General features: G+C 41.7%; 1 protein-coding gene across 2 annotated transcripts in view; it reads right to left on the bottom strand.

Moving 5' to 3' along the window:
• Positions 1–18,846, bottom strand: part of KCNH8 (potassium voltage-gated channel subfamily H member 8) — a 492,644-nt gene that overhangs the window by 382,684 nt on the left and 91,114 nt on the right. The gene's annotated exons all lie outside the window — the stretch shown is intronic.

The following is an 18,846-nucleotide window of genomic DNA, read 5'->3' as shown; positions in this document are numbered from 1 at the left end:
TTGTTTCCAAAGATAACGAGGTCCTGTTCCGTGCTCACCAGGAGCCCCAGCTGACAGCAGCGAAAGATACTACAAAGAATTGCCTATTGAATGGGAAGGAGTGCATGACCTTCAAGCTCAAAGTCCTCAACACAGAAGATAATTGACTAGGAATCAAGAGAGGTCTTCAGTTAAAGGCCTACCCTTGGCATTTTCCGTGGCCTCAAGCAACTCCTGAAACTCCCTTAAGTCTTGAGCTTCCCCACTGACAAAATGAATAAGCTGGATAAGATACTCTTTAAAATTCTCTCCTGAGATCTAAAAGTCTATAATTACCAGGTATCCTTTTTTGTACTATTGAATTCACTTGTTAAAAAATCCAGCAATAAAAAAATTCCAAAGTGATTTAACAAATCAAAAGAATTGCTGATTTGCTGAAAGTTAATTAACTAGATTCTTGGGATCGGACAAAGCAAAGCCTTTCCAGATAGGTCTTGAGTTATCTTTGCCAGAGCTCCTGTTCACACTTCCACTTGGAGGTGACACAGCTGTACTTCTGTGATAAGCCACAGCAGAGCAAGAAAATGTCCAGCAAATTTGGAAAACTCAGCAGTGGCCACAGGACTGGAAAAGGTCAGTTTTTCATTCCAATCCCAAAGAAAAGCAATACCAAAGAATGTTCAAGTGAAAGTTAAAGTTGCTCAGGCATGTCCAACTCTTTGTGACCCCATGGACTGTATAGTCCATGAGATTCTCCAGGCCAGAATCCTGGAGTAGGTAGCCATTCCCTTCTCCAGGGCGTCTTCCCAACCCAGGGATCAAACTGGGGTCTCTTGCATTGCAGGTGGATTCTTTACCAACTGAGCTATCAGGAAATGTTCAAACTACCTCACACTTGCATTCATCTCACATGCTAGCAAAGTAAATGCTCAAAATTCTCCAATCAAGGCTTCAACAGCATGTGAACCAAGAACTTCCAGATGTTCAAGCTGAATTTAGAAAATGCAGAGGAACCAGACATCAAATTGCCAACATTCATTGGATCATAGAAAAAGCAAGAGAATTCCAGAAAAACATCTACTTCTGAGTGACTGAACTGAACTGAACTGCTTCATTGACTATGTTAAAGCCTTTGACTGTGTGGATCACAACAAACTGTGGAAAATTCTTAAAGAGATGGAGATATCAGACCACCTTACCTGCCTCCTGAGAAATCTGTATGCAGGTCAGGAAACAACAGTTAGAATCAGACATGGACCAACAGACTGGTTCCAAATTGGGAAAGCAGAACATCAATGCTGTGTATTGCCACTCTGCTTATTCTTACTTCTATGCAGAGGACATCATGTGAAATGCCAGGCCAGATGAAGCACAAGCTGGAATCAAGACTGCTGGGAGAAATATCAATAATCTCAAATATGCAGATGACACCACCCTTATGGCAGAAAGTAAAGAGGAACTAAAGAGCCTCCTGATGAAAGTGAAAGAGGACAGTGAAAATGCTTGCTTAAAACTCAACATTCAAAAAAGTAAGATCGTGACATCTGGTCCCATCAGTTCATGGCAAACAGATGGGGAAACAATGGAAACAGTGACATACTTTATTTTGAGGTGCTCCAAAATCACTGCAGATGGTGAGTGCAGCCATGAAATTAAATTAAAAGATGCTGGCTCCTTGGAAGTAAAGCTATAACCAACCTAGAAAGCATATTAAAAAGTGGAGACATTACTTTACCAACAAAGGTCCATCTAGTCAAACCTATGGTTTTTCCAGTAGTCATCTGTGGATGTGAGAGTTGGACCATAAAGAAAGCTGAGCGCCAAAGAATCAATGCTTTTGAAATGTGGTGTTGGAGAAGACTCTTGAGAGTCCCTTGGACTACAAGGAGATCCAACCAGTCCATCCTAAAGGATACCAGTCCTGAATATTCATTGGAAGGACTGATGCTGAAGCTGCAACTCCAGTACTTTGGTCACCTGATGGGAAGAACTGACTCATCGGAAAAGACCCTGATGCTGGGCAAGACTGAAGGCAGGAGGAGAAGGGGACAACAGAGGATGAGATGGTTGGATGGCATCACGGACGTGATGGACATGAGTTTGAGCAAGCTCCCGGAGTTTGTGATGGACAGGGAAGCCTGGTATGCTGCAGTCCATGGGGTTGTAAAGCGTCAGACACGACTGAGCAACTGCACTGAACTGATGAGCCTTGACCATGAACAAAGTGCAGTGCCGGATGCCTTGGGTCCTGGGAATAGACCGTGTCTCTCACCATCTCATTCATAGATGGCTAGTGAAACACTTAAAGTTACTACCCAGAAATGTATAGCGATAGATGCAGGGAATACAAAGAGGAAATGGACGCTGTGCTCGAAAGGTGGACTTAGACAGAAAAAGTCAGTGTTCTTTGGGGATAGGAGGTGAATATGGTTTCTAGGAAGGAAAGAAGTCTGTACATCTGGGTTCCAAACCTGTTCGCTGTGTGCCTTTAGTAAGACTAACACCATCCTCTTAGCATAGTTATGATAAGAAAATTGACAATTATATGGAAGATAATATCATATCTGGCATCTTAAGGAATCAATAAACTCTAGTTATTAGATCTGGATAAAGGAAGTGGTTTGGAATCCTATGGAAGACATACCATGAATAAAGTTCATGAATCTCATATCCTCTGATCCTGACCTGCTCACAACCTCCACTTCTCATCTTTATTTTGGCTACTTTCCATCACGACTGTCCTTGTTACTCACACGGAGGTACTTACTAAGTCAAGGACAACTTATTGAAAGTCACATTCTCCCAAATTCATTCACGTATCGCCCAAATTCTGCTCTATTTACCTAACACATTTTCTCTACTTTTCCTTATCTAAATTCTCCCTTAAATACATTTCTTTGATTAAAATATTTTGTACCACAGTTTTAAATGGAAATCTAACATGACTTTCCATAAGAAGAGGAGAAATGAAAAACAGATGCAAGCTGAAAGCCACTGAACTGCAATGCCATTGACTACTCTCCAGCATCCTCTTTGAGATCCTCTTAGGCCCTCCTAGGTAGAGGTTATAGAACAGGGCAGGGAAGGGGGACTGGCTGACCAGCAGGTTTAGTCAGTGGTTAAAGACGTGTTCACATCAGACTCAGGCCTTCGTTTCCTAAATAAAGTATTCAAAGACGATTGAAAACTTTCTACTGTGTGGTTCAGTATGACAGTAAGCTCCCTGCATACAAACAAGTTTTGATCGAGATCACATTCATAAGTCCAATTTGTTCACAAGTCCGATAAAGTTAGCCTAGGTACCTGACTAACACGAGCACCTATATAGTACTGTACTGCGCTAGGCTTATAGTACTTTTCACACAAACAATACGCAAAAAACAAACACAAAATACAGGAAATACCTTTAATCTTCTAGCGCAGTGCCTTGAGCAGTACAGTAGTATCAGCTTCATCAGCGCTGTTTTACGCTTGGTTCTGGACACCCTGGGCTTGAAACAGACATTGTACTAGGACTCCACAGAGTCCACCCTGCACACTTAGCTGCTCAGTCAAATCCGACTCTTTGCGACCCCCCCATGGACGGTGGCCCACCACGCTCCTCTGTTCATGGGGATTCTCCAGCCAAGAATACTGGAGTGGGCTACTCCATACAGTACTGGACAGTAAAGTGCACAGAAGCACAACTGCCTGGCAAGGATGCATGCCCGTGGGAAGGTATACCAGCCGTGTGAACCGACGTCAATGGACATGCGAACGCACATTCGCATCTTTGAAAGTTCGTATGTATGGAACTCACTGTACTTGATGCTACGTCTGTATATTGTGCCTCAGCATGGGTGCAGAGCCCCTGAGAAACACTGCCTTCATTCACACCAGCCCACGGGCCCTACTTGTCACACTCCTTCGTGACTTTTCATGCTTCCCCGAGTCCCAACTCCTCTCCAGAGTCTCCCCTGAGTACCAGAGCTAAGCTCTCAGTCTTTACATCAAAGTACTTGGTATTTAGAAGACCCATTTGGAAATACATCACGCATTTCCTCATGACATCGTGCTGTGACTGCTGTACCAGCGGTTTGCTCGTGCTTTTTACCCCTCTCCCCAGTGCATCCTTGTGAGTGTCCTTTCCACTCATGGTATCTCACTCCTGTGTACTTGAGACTGGCAGGCATGGGGCAAAGTGTCTAGAATAAGTGACTTAAAAGTGTGGTCAAAGAGAGCATCGAGCACTATGGCCATATTGGAGGATGGAGGCAATCTACATGAAGACCGAGAATACTGACATTAACAAGGCATTTTTGAAATAAAAATATTGGGTTGGCCAAAGAGTTCATTTGAGGTTTTCCATAACCTGGATGAACTTTTTGGCCAATTCAGTATTTGCCTATCCGGTAGCAGGGGAACGTTTTCCTGAGGTGATTCTGGATGCATATAGCTGTGAGAGAGGAAGCTGTCAGTACTAAAAACAGAAGTCTCAGTGTTTCCAGCGTCCGGCAGTTACGGGGCTCTGTCCAGGCACTGCTGTCTGAGGAATCTACCACCAGAGTCTTCCTTTGTAGCTCTTGTCTGACTCCCTGGGAATCCTAAATCACTCCTCTTTGGATATGTGGGTGTTTTTTTTTTTTTTTTTTTTTAATCACTTTTTTTAACTGATAGGTACGTGAAACCCAACCTACTGCAACACTAGAGGAGGTATTTCTCAACATGTCAGAACCCACCCCAGCGGAACTTCAGGAGTAGGAGAACAAGCTTGAAGAAAGCAATGTGAAAAGCACTGGATTACACAAAAGGTAACGTATTCAAATGAATCCTCTCTTCCACTTCACATAAGACTTGAAGGACAAATAGAAGGCTTCATGCAGCCAGTGGTGGGCTTCCTGCATTACTGTCAACGAAGCCCGGTGTAATAACCAAGACATGAATCATCACAGAGCTGGGTGTATGGTCTGCAAAGACATAATTTCATTTTGTGCATTTGGGTAATGTCACTTTAGAGAAAATAAGATCATGGGAAAAGAAAGCAAGTAGAAGGAGAAAGGAATCATAAAGGAGAGCCCAGGCAACTCCCTGCCGCCTTCCCTCCATTTTAAAAGGTGGTGAGGTGGATGAACCTGGAGCCGTCATCCAGAGTGAAGTCAGTCAGAAAGAGAAAAACAGATGTCATATTTGGCAAATGGTACTTCTGAACCTGTTTTCAGGACAAGAGGGATGCAGACGCAGAGAAAGGATTTGTGGACACAGCAGGGGAAGGAGAGGGTGAGGGGAATCGAGAGGGTAGCAGTGACGAGTACGCACGACCATGTGTGAAACAGACAGCTGGTGGGAGGCTGCCGTGTGACACAGGGGGGCTCAGCCGGGGGCTCTGTGACGACCTGGGGGTGGGGCGGGGTGGGGGGCGCAGTGAGGGGAGGCTCAAGGGGGAGGCGATATATGCATACTTACGGCTGATACATGCTGCTGGATGGCAGAAACCAGCACAGCACTGCAAATCAATTAGTGAGCACTTACTTTTTTTTTTTTTTTTTTACTTTACAATATTGTATTGGTTTTTCCATACATCAACATGAATCCGCCATGGGTGTACACGTGTTCCCAATCCTGAACCCCCTGCCCACCTCCATCCCCATACCATCCCTCTGGGTCATCCCAGTACACCAGCCCCAAGCTTCCTGTATCCTGCATCAAACCTGGACTGGCGATTCATTTCTTATATGATATTATACATGTTTCAATGCCATTCTCCCAAATCATCCCCTACCCTCTCCCACAGAGTCCAAAAGACTGTTCTATACATCTGTGTCTCTTTTGCTGTCTTGCATACAGGGTTATCGTTACCATCTTTCTAAATTCCATATATATGCATTAGTATACTGTATTGGTGTTTTTCTTTCTGGCTTACTTCACTCTGTATAATAGGCTCCAGTTTCATCCACCTCATTAGAACTGATTCAAATGTATTCTTTTTAATGGCTGAGCAAATCAATTAATCTCCAATTAAAAGTAAATGTTTTTAAAAGATGATGGCAAGTTTAGAATGCTTTATAAAGAAGAAATGGGAAATTCTAAACTAGACTTTTGTTAGAACAGAGAGAGATCTCAGAAACCACCTAGTTTAAACTCTGTACTGAACACACAAGAGAAGACCAGAAAGGAACATGAAGTGTCTCTGATCTGTTACTTTTGGCAAAGGGAGGCCTAGAAGGCAGATCTCCTGAGCCAAATCTCTCAACCTGGGTCTCACTGGGGCTCTCTTCCTGGGTCTCAGAGCCTGAGGCTCTGCTCCCTTTCAGCCCAGGCTGCAGTGATAGTGAGAAGAAGCAGGAGAGTGGAGACACATGACAGGAAAGCTCTCCCACTGACGGTTCTGCGCGGGTTCTTAGCAAGCGCACAGCTGCCCTATGTGACTTCTGTCCTCGACACCTGGAATGAACAGGCAGCCCTCACTTCTCTCGTATCTCCTGCAGCCATCAACAATGCATCTCCCTAAGCAAAGCTGCGTTTTGCTTGGAATACAGCAGACAGATCCGTGCTTTGTATTGTGAGCAAACGTGAAGACACATTCGTTTGCTTACTTCTCCAAGGGAATTTCAACCTCTTGGAGTATTTGAGACAGTCCACATGACGGGTTTGAATGTTTTTCAGTGGAATAGTCAATCTCTATGGGTAAGTGTTAATGACCTTTCAAACTCCCAAAGGTTAAACGAGCTTTGTTTACAGGAACCTGCTCTATTTCTGAACTCTTGATGTATTTTCTTAAATATATCAGCATTGCTTTCTAAATGAATCTACTTCCCTGACCTCAGGAAATACAATGACCTTGTGCCAAAGAAATACAAATTATTCTCCTAAATGGAAAGAAAAAAAAAACACATTTTAATTATTTATTTTCATTAGTAAATGAACTTTGAAACACAGGCGAGATTATTCCAAATCCTGAAAGATGATGCTGTGAAAGTGCTTCACTCAATATGCCAGCAAATTTGGAAACCTCAGCAGTGGCTACAGGACTGGAAAAGGTCAGTTTTCATTCCAATCCCAAAGAAAGGCAATGCCAAAGAGTGCTCAAACTACTGCACAATTGCACTCATCTCACACGCTAGTGAAGTAATGCTCAAAATTCTCCAAGCCAGGCTTCAGCAATATGTGAACCATGAACTTCCTGATGTTCAAGCTGGTTTTAGAAAAGGCAGAGGAACCAGAGATCAAATTGCCAACATCTGCTGGATCATGGAAAAAGCAAGAGAGTTCCAGAAAAGGATCTATTTCTGCTTTATTGACTATGCCAAAGTCTTTGACTGTGTGGATCACAATAAACTGTGGAAAATTCTGAAAGAGATGGGAATACCAGACCACCTGACCTGCCTCTTGAGAAATTTGTATGCAGGTCAGGAAGCAACAGTTAGAACTGGACATGGAACAACAGACTGGTTCCAAATAGGAAAAGGAGTTCCTCAAGGCTGTATATTATCACCCTGTTTATTTAACTTATATGCAGAGTACATCATGAGAAACGCTGGACTGGAAGAAACACAAGCTGGAATCAAGATTGCCGGGAGAAATATCAATAACCTCAGATATGCAGATGACACCACCCTTATGGCGAAAGTGAAGAGGAACTCAAAAGCCTCTTGATGAAAGTGAAAGAGGAGACTGAAAAAGTGGGCTTAAAGCTCACCATTCAGAAAATGAAGATCATGGCATCTGGTCCCATCACTTCATGGGAAATAGATGGGGAAACAGTGGAAACAGTGTCAGACTTCATTTTTTTGGCCTCCAAAATCACTGCAGATGGTGACTGCAGCCATGAAATTAAAAGATGCTTACTCCTTGGAAGGAAAGTTATGACCAACCTAGGTAGCATATTGAAAAGCAGAGACATTACTTTGCCAACAAAGGTTCGTCTAGTTAAGGCTATGGTTTTTCCTGTGGTCATGTATGGATGTGAGAGGTGGACTGTGAAGAAGGCTGAGTGCCGAAGAATTGATGCTTTTGAACTGTGGTGTTGGAGAAGACTCTTGAGAGTCCCTTGGACTGCAAGGAGATCCAACCAGTCCATTCTGCAGGAGATCAGCCCTGGGATTTCTTTGGAAGGAATGATGCTAAAGCTGAAACTCCAGTACTTTGGCCACCTGATGCGAAGAGTTGACTCACTGGAAAAGACTCTGATGCTGGGAGGGATTGGGGGCAAGAGGAGAAGGGGACGACAGAGGATGAGATGGCTGGATGGCATCACTGACTCGATGGACGTGAGTCTGAGTGAACTCCGGGAGTTGGTGATGGACAGGGAGGCCTGGCGTACTGCCATTCATGGGGTTGCAAAGAGTCGGACACGACTGAGTGACTGATCTGATGATGCAATCACAGTGAATCTTTTTAAGTAAAGATGCTGCTTGCTGCTGCTCCTAAGTTGCTTCAGTCGTGTCCGACTCTTTGCGACCCCATAGACGGCAGCCCACCAGGCTCCCCTGTCCCTGGGATTCTCCAGGCAAGAACACTGGAGTGGGTTGCCATTTCCTTCTCCAAAGTAAAGAGGCATGGTCCTTTAAATATTATACTAAAGAAAAATTTGCTATTGCCAAGATAACTAAAGGAAGGAATACAGATGTATGTACCAGGAATATGTGTTTTCTTTTAAAGTAAATGTGTATCAGTATCAGTTCAATCGCTCAGTCATGTCTAACTCTTTGTGACCCCATGGACTGCAGCACGCCAGGCCTCCCTGTCCATCACCAACTCCTGGAGTTTACCCAAACTTATGTCCATTGAGTCGGTGATGCCATCCAACCATCTCATGCTCTGTTGTCCCCTTCTCCTCCTGCCCTCAATCTTTCCCAGCATCAGGGTCTTTTCAAATGAGTCAGCTCTTTGCATCAGGTGGCCAAAGTATTGGAGTTTCAGCTTCAGCATCGGTCCTTCCCTTGAACACCCAGGACTGATCTCCTTTAGGATGGAGTGGTGGATCTCTTTTCAGTCTAAGGGACTCTCAAGAGTCTTCTCCAACACCACAGTTCAAAAGCATCAATTCTTCGGCGCTCAGCTTTCTTTATAGTCCAGCTCTCACATCCATAAGTGACTACTGGAAAAATAAATGTGGAAAAATAAAAGTGACTACTGGAAAAAAAAAAATATATATATATATACACATACATATCCTTTATTTTTAATTGCAGGATAATTGTTTTACAATGTTGTGTTGGTTTCTGCTATACACCAATGTGAACCGGCCACAATTATACAATTGCCCTCTAGGTCATCACACAGCACCAGGCTGGGCTCCCTGGGTTATAAGCAACTTCTCACCAGCTATCTACTTCACACACGACAGTGCATATACATGTGTATATCCATCATGTATATGTATCGATGCTACTTTCTCCATTCATCCCACTGTCCCTCCTCCACTGTGTACACGAGTCCGTGAAGGAGGTATTTTTCTGCCACTGCAAGTCTCAAAAGACTGAGTAAAAATGACTTTGCCCAAAGCAGGCCTGTGGTTGTGTTTCTTGAGTAAGGAAAGAATGGAAAAAATACCCCTGCAGTCCAAAACTATTGAAGATCTGCTGTTTCTTGGTCTCTTGCTTTAATCATGAGTTCCTCCGAGTGACAAATTTACTTCCTCTTTTCCCACCTCCCAGTCATCAAAAACAGGATTCTAGCACCAATTGGGAAAAGAGATTTCTCCCTGGCACTATGACCAACGCAAGCAAAACGGGAAGAAGACCACCTTCCCTGTGAAGACTCCTCTGAATTCGTTGGAGCCCACGGAGCTCTCCCACCTTAGACACCTTCTACGTGTGTGTGAGTCTCTGGAGGCTTCAGCACTGAGTGGTTCTCTTATTGATCTGCATATGGTTCTTGAGAACTTCTGAAAATAAAGATTACAATTTCTACTTATGTGGTTTGTGGTACTCAGTAGCAGCAGTAGTGCAGACAAGCATGCAGGTCAGATTGGCTTGACTGACAATCACACATCACTTTTTTCAGTCTTTCAAGTCGAAAACATACATCCAGATAGAGTTAGGGTGTTAATTTAACTGCAAAGAGAGAATGAATTTATTCTTTGGTAGCATCCAACAATTTTTGACCCAATAATTCACAATATTTTGCTTTATACTGCAAATGCACAATAGGAATAAAAATAATGACATGTGAATCACTAACTGTGAATGCTCTTGAGAGTAAATACAAAGAATAAAGTATTCCCTTATGAGTAAAAACATAATATAGAGCTTTTCAAGCTGGGCAACTTTTGCACCATTCCTTTCTCACTGCATTAACAAGAGGAGTAAATGACTAATTTTCTTAAACTGTGATTCAATTTATAGAAATTAATTTCTGTAGCATTTAGCATTTAACTCTCAATTTGTGGAATAAAAAGATAAATAGGCATAGGCTATACATGTTAAAGTTTTATTAAATTCATCTGTAACTATTCTCTTATCTTAAAAAAAATCTTAGTAGAATTGCCAGTTGATATTAAACATGTTGAATATCCTGAACTACCTGTAAAAGAAAATAATTCTGAAATCCATATCAATTACATTTAAATATCATGCAAGACAACTTTCCCTCCTCTTTGGCATCCAGAATGCATTAAGGTGGTGATGAGTATTATATCTACTTTTTACATTTTTGGAGACAGCTATTCACAGCATTGTAGGCACAACTTGGCATATTTCAGGACATACAAATGATCATTTATAAATTAAATGAGTCAGTTTACACATTGGACTTGTCTTGCCACTGGCATAATTCAGTTATTTGTGCATATTAGCATGAAAAGGAACAAAAAAATATATCCCTGCAATGCCTACTTCTGAAAGTATCAAAAATACTTCATAGACATCAACAGATTCATTTATAGCACTATGAAGTAATTAAGGGAGAAGCATTAATAATCTCTATTTTCTTAGACATGATATTTGATATAATACTCCAGCCAATGATCACTGTAAGAGTCTAGGCACAGAGAGTTGATTCTATTAATATATTCTCAATAAAGGTTCTTTATTCAGTATAAATCAGTGTAATTTACTTGTTTATTCTTTCACTCATCTCACAAACATTTTTTTGAGCAGCCAGCCATCAAGTTTGCAGAGAAGAACAGCACTGCCTCCACTTAAGTCCTACGTGTTTCTCTCCCACTAACCGCCATGCCCAGGCGAACTTCTCATTCATACCTGAGCATGCCTTTGTGCAGCTCTGTTACTAAGACAGCTTCCTTCCTGAAAAGTTTCTTTGGCAGATGCGCTATCACACCTCACGAGCTCATCTCTCACCCCTGACCATTCCTTGTCTTTGATCGTTTCTCTCCTGATTTCTATTCCTCTATTTCTGTACATTCTCAAAGGTTCCATTGTCAACTGCCTTGCTGTGTGTCTATACAACTCCATCCTCGTGTTAGTTAACCTCAAATGCTCCCTTGAAGACCAACTTCTTCACGGAGTTTCAGGTTTGCACATTCGTTTGTCTGCCAGACCAATCAGCCTGGAGGTAATTCAGGCATCTTGAATTCCCACCTCAAAAAACCAACCTCCTGGGCATATATCTGGGGAAAAAAATAACAACTCCCAAAGATATATGCACCCCAATGTTCACAACACCACTATTTACAATAGCCAAGACATGGAAGCTATCTAAATGTCCACAGAGGAATGGATAAAGATGTGGTGTGATAACAATGGAATATCACTCAGACACAAAAGGGAACAAATTGTGCCATTTGCAGCGACATGAATGGACCTAGAGTCATACAGAGAGAAGCATAAGTGAGAAAGAGAAAAACAAGGTATATTAATGCAAACATGCGGAATCTAAAAAAATAGATGAACCTATTTGCAAAGCAGAAATAGAGAAACAGACACAGAGAACAAATTATGGTCACCAAAAGGGGAAAGGGGAAGTGGATGAACTGGGATTGACCTAAACGCACTACTCTGCATAAAACAGGTAAGTGATGGGAACTGTCTGAACAGCACAGGGAACTCTCCTCAGTGCTTCCTCCTGCCCGCGTTTCCCATGATGCACTCTGCGTATGAGTTAAATGAGCAGGGTGACAATATACAGCCTTGATGTGCTCCTTTCTCGATTTGGAACCAGTCTGTTGTTCCATGTCCAGTTCTAACTGTTGCTTCCTGACCTGCATACAGATTTCTCAGGAGGCAGGTAAAGTGGTCTGGTATTCCCTTCTCTTGAAGAGTTTTCCATGGTTTCTTGTCGTCCACAGTCAACGGCTTTGGTGTAGTCAGTAAAGGAAAAGTAGCTGTTCTTCTGGAACTCTTGCTTTTTCCATGATCCAACGGATGCTGGCAATGTGATTCCTTCTCTTACATGGTTAATTTCCATGCATTCTTAAAGACTCTCCCCAGAAGTCTTTCCTGACACTGTCTCCCCCTCCCCAGCTCTCAGGCCAGGGTCATATGAGGTGCCCCTTCTCTGTCTTCCCAGAGCATGAGCAGGGTGAGTTTCAAATTATGACTATTGTTATTACACCCTCTTTGTTCATGTTCAAGGATGTTGTTTTACCAGATTTCTCTGTACTCTTGTGCCCATGTCATAAGTAATCAATAAAAATTTGTTTAAATGAGGATTTCCCTGGAGGTCCAGTGGTTAAAACTCTGTGCTTCCAACACAATGGACTTGGGTTCAATCCATGACTGGGGAACTAAGATCTCATATGCATGGCTGTTGAGGTCTTTTAATGGACTGGAACCTGGTGGTCCAGAGTCGACGATAAGAAAGTAAAAGAGAGAGAAAGAGGCTGATATTTTTTGGTTTACGCATAAAACCAATAAAGTCCTCGACACGGGGCTTACACTGTTTCACATAGGCACAGGGCACCCTCTCGCGAGGGTCTTGCAAGCCCGGGCAAGAAAGTGAGCTCAGTGGGCTTCTGTGCTCCAAAGAATTAGTCTGAGAGAGAGAGAGAAAGAGAGAAAAAGAAAGAAAGACACGGGGACCCAAGCTCTGATGGAACAAGGGTGTTTTATTTAACATCATGTGGGTCTATACACTGTCTTACAAGGTAGCTTTGTTCAGCAAAGATAAAGATCAAAAGTCCAGACTTACAAATTATCAAGGAAACATAAGGCAATCCATATCAAAGAGAGAGGGTTGTAAATAATCACTTTTACCGTATGGTTCATAAAAAGGAAGAGGGTCGTAAATAGCTACTTATCACGGTATGGAAAAACTAACGAAGGAAGTGCATGCATTTCTCAGCCCCGGGAGTGGTTTGCCACTCCTCTTAATTTCTGAATATTCAGGAATAAGGAACAGAGGATTCATGACAGATCCAAAACAGCACACAGGAAGCCTCCTGTTAAATGCTTCCTGACACATGGCCAATAAATAAATAAAACAGTTGCTGCTGCTGCTGCTAAGTCACCTCAGTCGTGTCCGACTCTGTGTGACCCCAGAGATGGCAGCCCACCAGGCTCCCCTGTCCCTGGGATTCTCCAGGCAAGAACACTGGAGTGGGTTGCCATTTCCTTCTCCAATGCATGAAAGTGAAAAGTGAAAGTGAAGATGCTCAGTCGTGTCTGACTCTTAGCGACCCCATGGACTGCAGCCTACCAGGCTCCTCCGTCCATGGGATTTTCCAGGCAAGAGTACTGGAGTGGGGTGCCATTGCCTTCTCCAAACAGTTGCTAGATACTTTAAAAATTTGTTTAAATGAAATAGAAAAGTTAAGTGCAGATTATATTTACCCAAGGATGAGCATTTTACTAGCATGAAGTGTAACTATTAAGATATTAAATATATAAGTTCTCAGAAAATAACTCATCTCGCTCCAAGGTATTAGCATATAAGCAGAAATCTCCTAGCCACAGTGAAATATATCTACTCGATTTGAATCCCTGCATTAGACTGAAAGCTTAAGATCAGGGTGAGGTTTTTTTTTAAATTCTTTGCCAAGGAAATGTGTCAAAAGTATGCACCCATTAACTATTAGTTGAACATACGAGTAACTGAGTGGTGGGTAGGGGGATGGGCAGAGAGAAGAGTGGATGGATAGATCAAATGCCATCTTCTCTTGATCTCTCTTTTGATCTCTTTAGGCCATCTACTTACTCATAGAGCTAGGAAACACTTACAGTACCCCATTACTTGTTCTACTTGTATACATATTATATAGTTGTCCTTCATTTTGACAAGCCTTAAGAAGACCAAGTGCAAAGAATTCGGAGCATTTCAATGAACATTTCATTATGTTTGACGTTCATTAAAGCAACTTGATTGCATTTATAATTCCTGAAGTGAAGACCTCTCCCAGTTCCCCACTGACAGTTGCGTATGACTCTCCTACCCAATACCAATTCGTCCTCTCAAGCAGTTAAAAATGTTTTTATTAAATATTTTAAAAATTATTTTACCCAAATTATGAATTTTAAAAGGAAAGAAAATCTGACAATCACTTGTGTCATAATACGGGATTATTTTTTTAATCCTCTTTAGAATGCTTTATTTGTAGAATAGGGTGCCATAGCTTAAAACTATCAATTTACAATTTCAAGACAACTGGTACTTGACATCTTTGAAGGCATCTGTCCAGCCACCTCTAAAACTGTCCCATTTTAGAGAGAGGTGGTCTCCACAGCCTTGGTAGCTGGTGGAATTCCATTTCCAAGGCAAACGCTAATGACAAAGAGGAGACACAGAACAGAGAGTAGCAGCCTCAAGTAGAATCAAGTTCCTGGAACGCCCTCTCCTCCCTGCTTTTATCTGGTCAACTTCCATATATCCTTGAGACATGAGCAAGAAGCCATATAATTTATCATGCAAATCACAGTATATTTAACAGTCCATGGGAGCAATAAAAATAACTAAATTATTTAATTTTACACTGTCTAATTAACTATGGACAGCTATGTTTTAACATCCTGGTGAGGTGGCTTCCCTGATGGTCAGTGGGTAAGAGTCCGCCTGCCAGTGCAGGGGATAAGGGTCCGATCCTTGGTCTGGGAGGATTCCATACGCTGTGGAGCAACTCAGCCCATGCACCACAACTATTGAGACCCCACTCGAGGGCCCAAGAGCCTCAGCAACTGAAGCCCATGAGCCCGAGTCTCTGCTCTGCAACAAGAGGGGCCATAGCCGTGAGAAGCCCATGCAGTGCAGCAAAGAGCAGCCCCTACTCGCTGCACCTAGAGAAAGCCCACACACAGCCACAAAGACCTGTGGCAGCCAAGAATAAATAAATCAATCGTGAAGACAAATAAACAATATACTGGTGAAGCATTAAATAGCATTAAACATTCAGTAACAATTTTCCAAATAAAATTTTTGAAAAAATAAAAATAGCACATTTCTCGTGCAGTACAGGACACCAAAATACTTCATTTCCAGATTTTGATAGCTGTACTGATTTTATCAGAGACTATTTTTGACTGTAGAAAATATACACTGAAGTAGTTAGGAATTTTTTTAAACCTTGTAAAGCTCTATAGAATTTTACCAAGAGAAATACGTTTAGAAACAACATAAGCAGAAAATTATTTATGCACATATTTAGTAACTTTAAACAGATTCTAATTCATAGTATTATTTGGAAAATGCACTTTTCTATATGGTTCTATTTTTTCTTTTTTCTGTAAAATTACCTGCAGACATCTTCCAAAATGCAGTTTATAAATAATACATAAAAATCACAGACAGTTCAGTTGGCTCTTTTTTTGTTACACCATAATTTTATTTATTGAAGTATGTTTGATTTACAGTGTTGTACCAATCTCTGCTTATAGCAAAGTTACTCTGTTTTACATATATATACATTTATTTTTTTAATATTCTTTTCTATTATGGTTTATCTCAAGAGTTTGGATATAGCTTCATGTGCTATACAGTAGGGCCTTGTTGTCTGCCCACTCTAAATGTAGTATTAATAGTTTGTATCAGTTCAGTTCAGTTCAGTTCAGTCGATCAGTCGTGTCCGACTCGTTGCCACCCCATGAATTGCAGCACACCAGGCCTCCCTGTCCATCACCAACTCCCAGAGTTCACTCAGACTCACGTCCATCGAGTCAGTGATGCCATCCAGCCATCTCATCCTCTGTCGTCCCCTTCTCCTCTTGCCCCCAATCCTCCCAGCATCAGAGTCTTTTCCAATGAGTCAACTCTTCGCATGAGGTGACCTAAGTACTGGAGTTTCAGTTTTAGCATCATTCCTTCCAAAGAACACCCAGGACTGATCTCTAGAATGGACTGGTTGGATGTCCTTGCAGTCCAGGGGACTCTCAAGAGTCTTCTCCAACACCACAGTTCAAAAGCGTCAATTCTTCAGTGCTCAGCCTTCTTCACAGTCCAACTCTCACATCCATACATGACCACAGGAAAAACCGTAGCCTTGACTAGAAGGACCTTTGTTGGCAAAGTAATGTCTCTGCTTTTGAATATGCTATCTAGGTTGGTCATAACTTTCCTTCCAAGGAGTAATTTCCCATAATTCAAGATATTTCAAAATGCAATTCCAAAATTCCAAAATTAAGTCTTTTATACCAGCTGAGCTCTGTCATTTGTTTAGTTTTTCCTTTTGTTCGGATCTAATTCAATATATTCCTATTTGCAAGTATTGTCTGTAATAATTAGTTTGTCCGCTTTTCAAAATATGAATATTTTCACCACTCCATTCTTATGATTACTTTGACTCTAACTCTACTCTAACTCTAACTCTAACTCAAAATTTCTAACTAATTTTGAAGCAAACAGAATTTGAAGAGGCCTCTGGTACTTCTTCAGCAAATCTGCATCTTCAGGTGGTCCCCTGGTTAGTGACACATATATAGGCTCCATAATGGATTGGAAATATCAACAAACTTTTTGTACAAGTTACATATTTAAAAGAACTGCAAACCTGGTACCTAACATCTCATTAAACAACCATTTCATATTTTCCTCTGCAAAAGGGGCTTAATTCCAAAATAAAAAAGCTTTTCTGAACCATGCAAACAGCTGTATGCATACAGACATAAACCATACGATAAGTGACAGAAGACTATAGCCTACTCTCTAGGAATGTGATTAGCCACCGGTGTTTTCTGTACACAGTTATCAAACCACAAACAAAATTTCCCCATTTCCTGTGTCCTGGCAGCTTTGTGAATCTGTCAGAGGAGTTTGCTGTACCTCGTCTTGAGGTCAGAGAGCTTTCTGTTATAGCAAGCACAATGCATGCAGGCTTTGAAGAGAAGCTGAAGCTGGAAAGTACTGGGAATAGAGAGACAGGCTGGTCACTGTCTTTCACATTTAACCAGAAGTTTCATTGCACCTGGTGCTTCATTGCATCTGGGCCTCACAAACACTAGACCAGATTATGGCAGAAGCTACGAGCCAAGCAAAAATCTGTCAGACACAACCCAGCTCATCTTCATAAAATAAATAATAAAATCATGTCCTTAAAAGGTCTGGATAGATGTTAAACTAGAGTGAGTAACAGCACAGCAGGCACGAGCCGGGACTGCCGCAGGCAGAGCATGGACATATGGTCACCCTTCTCAGGAAGCCTGCTCGCACTTCCACCTGTAACTCAAGAAAGACACTTTCTTCTTTTTACCCAATTATCTTAATTTACTAATTCGGCACAGGATACATGTTAATGAAATTGATACTGTCAGTTTTTATCTTCAAAATTACTGATGCACCCATCCATCAAACCCTACCGATTGACCTCCCAGTTCCTTTTGTTTTAGAAGAGAAAGGAATTTTAATGAATTGTTTTCCCAGAAACATAAATTAACATCCAATGGCCTTGTGTAAAAGCAATCAATTTGTTATCCCAAGTAACAATCTAAGTGAAGCATTTAAAGGGAAAATAGAATGGAACCTAGAAAGGAGAAAACTTGTGTTTTGATGTGGGAGAGTTCAGATATCCTGGACTTATCTGTCTTGTATTGAGAACTAAATAGATGGTATTAGGGGGCATAGCTCTTCAAGGCCCCAAAAGACTGAATTAAGGTGTGTGGCCTAGGAGTGTTGACATAAAAATTGAGATTTGAACAGGGGATCCACTAAGGACAAACTGTGAGGAATTGTGCTAATTGTAGCAGCTGGTGGGATGCTATTTCAAAGTGTGAAGTGAAGCGTTAGACGCTGTCCTGCCTGACTCTTTGTGACCCCATGGACTGCAACCCACCAGGCTCCTCTGTCCATGAGGTTTTCCAGGCAAGGATACTGGAGTAGGTTGCCATTTCCTTCTCCAGGGGATCTTCCCAACCCAGGGATCTAACCAGGTCTCCTGCACTGAAGGCAGATTCTTTACCAACCTAGCTACAAGTGTTAAAAACCTTTACCTCCCTGTCACTTACTACAATCCTTTAACACTGCTAATTTTCTTATCTGCAAAACAAACATGCTAATATCCTCAGGGGAGAGAATTTAAGATTAAATAACACAATGGAACATTAATTGGCCCTTAAACAATATTTGTGGAATTTAAAATTTTGAAAACTAATTAGATGGAAACACAGAACTGGAGAGGAATTAAATGCATTGTAATAAAAACATTGTTACCAGCATGTGGGTATGTAATATATATTTTTAAGAGAATAATTGCTAATTATATTTTTGCTTACATTCTTGAAGCTATTCGAGACACCTATTGTCTGTATGCGTGTTAGTCCTACTCCTTGCAACCCCATGGACTGTAGCCCGCCAGGCTCCTCTGTCCAAGGAATTCTCCAGGCAGGAATACTGGAGTGGGTTGCCATTCCCTCCTCCAAGGGATCTTCCCGACCCAGGGATCAAACCTTGGTCTCCTGCATCGCAGGCAGATTCTTTACCATTTGAGCTACAGGGAAGTCCTATTGTGTGTAACCTAAGGGTAAAAAAGTTGATTAAACAGCACAACTTTAGGGAAAGAATTTCAACAAT

This window comes from Bos indicus, chromosome 1, assembly GCF_029378745.1.
Source record: "Bos indicus isolate NIAB-ARS_2022 breed Sahiwal x Tharparkar chromosome 1, NIAB-ARS_B.indTharparkar_mat_pri_1.0, whole genome shotgun sequence".
In the NCBI taxonomy this organism is placed as follows: Eukaryota; Metazoa; Chordata; class Mammalia; order Artiodactyla; family Bovidae; genus Bos; species Bos indicus.
This window is presented reverse-complemented; position numbering and strand designations above follow the sequence as displayed.